Raw genomic sequence first — 3,434 nt, forward strand, 5'->3', positions numbered from 1 at the left:
AGAAAGCTCAAAACAGCACCTTCCTGTTCTACGAGCTTGTTGACTCACTGGCTCAGACATCCTTTGATGTTAAGGAGACCTAGAGCTGTTTTAAGATTTCAGGTTATTTTCTTCTATCTCCTTCTGGGATGCAGGCTACACTACAGGCCAGAGCAAGTATCAACAGTGATGGCGACACAGCCACAAAAGGCTCAGTCAAGGAAATCAGGGGATTGTTTCTTACAAGAATGTGCTGGTTGATGATCCAGATGTGATTGCTGATGATCAAGTTTTGCATATAAAGTTTCGGATAATTTGTAGGTAAATCTCTGTGTGATGCTTCCCTGTCTTGTCCAGAGTGGGGTGGAGTTTTTGTTAGCCAATCATCAGATATCTCATCTTTTGGGATTTGGGCTGCCTCTTCTCTCTGCCTTCTTATCTCATTAACCTAGGTACATTCTCTCTCTACAGCCAAGACCAGAAATGTGGACATCTTGTAACAGTACTGGGATGATGAAGAAAAACGCACTTAAGTTCTAAAAATACCTCTTCATGTATTCTATCTATATCCCTCACAAGTCCCTCTGGTGGCAGACTGTACAATGTACACCTCTGTTGTGCCTAAAATCAAGTGAACCATCCACCCACATTTTCAGCCCAGGCTGAAGGCTGAAGGCTAGTTGGTTCTCCTGTGAAATCACTGATGGAGATATGGTGGGAGCAATCTGGTACCTTTGGAGTCCATGGTGACATCACTAAATGGTGATGACTTCGTTAAGTCCTGGAGAAGACAGAGGCAGGAAAAGGTGGTTCTAGATGGCAATAAATCGGTGATTCTCAGTGAGGCAAATTCCCTCCCACTTGGGAACATATGGCAAAGTCCGGTGACCTTTTTTGGCTGTCTCAACTGGAAGAGTGCTACTGGCATCTAGAGGGTAGAGGCTTGGTTGCTATTAAACATCTTACAATGCTCAGGACAGATCCCAAAGAATTCTCCAGCCTTTAACATCAGTAGAGCTGTTGTTGGGAAGCCTTGCATCAAGCAAGAGGTCATTTCATTCACCTCTCTCTTTAGGAAAGGGCCCTTGGTTGTGATATTGGTTATAGCTGAGCTGAACAGAGACCATTTTGAATTTGAGGGAAATATACATTTTTAGAGGTTCATTTGTTTTAAAATAGAAATGTCCTTTTATTCCAGATAAAGACATAGGAAACAAGCCAGGTAAACAGTATGGCTTTATGTGGGTACTTTCAAAACCTGTGCCAGTAGCCTGTGAGGCGCTTGTGGTTCTGGTATAAACTCGGCTCTTTGATGCCTCTGTGCCTTTGACAATCTGTCCCCAGGGCCAAGAATGCTCATTCTACCTTCAATTACTTGATTAGCTCTGACTTCTCATTGAAGATCACTCAGGCACTGCTTCCCGAAAGCTTTCCTGGACTTTCCATGTGGCCCTGAAAGTCTCTTTGTGCTCCCATCACTCTTTTAACTCCCATATCACTCACCATAGTATATTAAAATGACTAGTTTCGGTGTCTGTTCTCCGCACTAGAATGGAAGTTACTTGAAGGGATGGATATGCCTTTTTCATCTTTGTGCTTCTCAATGCCCAGCACAGTGCTTGGCACATAGTAGGTGCTGTGAATGTCACTGAACTAATGAGGTGCTTGAAAAGGGTAGGGGAGACTCCTAAATGCAATTGCTGTCCAATTTAACATATTAAATTGTTAACATGTTAAATACTAACAGAAACAAAACCATTAAACAACTAACTTTTTGGTTCATACACTGGGCATTTTGTACATGCCATCTCATTTAATCCTCACAACTATTTTTGGAGGCAAGTAATAATTATCCTCATTTTCCAGATGAGGAATTGAGGCTTACAGGCAGGGTAACATGACTGGTGTCAGCAATGGCAGTGGTAGGTCTGGGCCTCAAATCCAAAGCCTGTATTCGTAACCACTGTGCTATGCTGCTGAACGAGGCTGGCTGACTTCTCGGCCTCCTGGATGTCCTCTCTTGTACCAGCTCTGGCACGTGGTGCTAACAACTCTCTGGAGTCTTGAGGAAACAGAAACCAAACCTGATGTTCCCATATTAGCAGGAGAGGTTTTTCCTGACGGGTGGGTGGGCCCATGGTCAACTCTGGAGAGTTCTAATCTCCAGCAGAGAAGTCAGAGAGACTGATTGGGGGAAATACATTGATAGTGATGGGTGTTTCTCTGAGGTCAAAGAGAAATTAGTAAGTTTAAAACTGTTTTCATTAACAGAAGTTGATGCTTCGAGGTACAGCTAGCTGTCCATTACATTCTATGAGTGGGCTCTTTAAATGTCAAAGTGGACTCTTCACTCTGGGATGGTGTATATTGACTTGCCGAAGTCCACATAGATAAAAACGATCCATGAATTTACAACAGGCTTTGGAGTTGGAAGGTCTGATTAAAATCCCAGCTCAGTCAGCTAATTGGCTTGGGGCAAGTTAATTAACCTCAGTAAGGTTGTGTCCTTATCTGTAAAATGGAAATGAAAATTCCGGTTTTGCACAATTTTTATGACAATCAGAAATGATACCGAAGAGGAATTTCCCACTTAATTGACCAACATTTCTAATCGTTTCTTTTTTCTGCTTCTGTAAACATGCTTGCTGCAAGGCCAGAGATCTCGGGGTGAACTGAGAACTCACCCTCCCCTAAAGATGTATTGCTTTAGTACTTGTTAGATAGAAAATCCCATGATCTGTAACTGCCCGTAGCCCATAGCAATTTCAAGGGTCTGTAAATCAGCCCACGCCAATTGTAACAACATGGGTAGAAAAGTGAAATTGCCCCTAAGCTCTGCACCTAGATTTTCAGAGCACTAGCTCTTCTGTGGGTAGAAAAGTGAAATTGCTCCTAAACTCTGCACCTAGATTTTCAGAGCACTAGCTCTTCTGGAACCGCCAGCGTAATAAAACTGAGTTACTCCAAACCTCTGAGTGCTGCTCGATTTCTTGCTGGTCTGAGTTTTTTTTTGCAACTTTTCTGAAACAATACTTGTAAACAGCCTGATTCACTACTTGGTATATGGCAGGCACTCAATCAACCTCAGTCATTTTTATATTTTTTTCATAGACAGGTGATAGGAGTAAAGACTTGGAAAAAAACATTATTTTCACTAAATCATAGTCCTCATAATTTTGGGAAATATGTAACAGCTCAATAAATATTTGTTGATTGATGGATTGCATTACTGATGAACCCCAGAGTGGGAAACAGCAGAATGGCTTTTATGTAACTTACAATTCATATGCAGATTCCTTGCAATTTTACGCAAAAATCAGACTTCAATGCTTCACTGACCCTAAACTGGGCTATCCTTAGAACTCCACCCTCTTCTTCAGCCTCCAAATTGATAACTTCCTGGAAGGCTTCTTACATCCTCCTCCTCCTCCTCCTCCTCCTCCTCTTCCTCATCA

The sequence above is a fragment of the Pteropus alecto genome, unplaced genomic scaffold (assembly GCF_000325575.1).
Source record: "Pteropus alecto unplaced genomic scaffold, ASM32557v1 scaffold220, whole genome shotgun sequence".
Classification (NCBI taxonomy): Eukaryota; Metazoa; Chordata; class Mammalia; order Chiroptera; family Pteropodidae; genus Pteropus; species Pteropus alecto.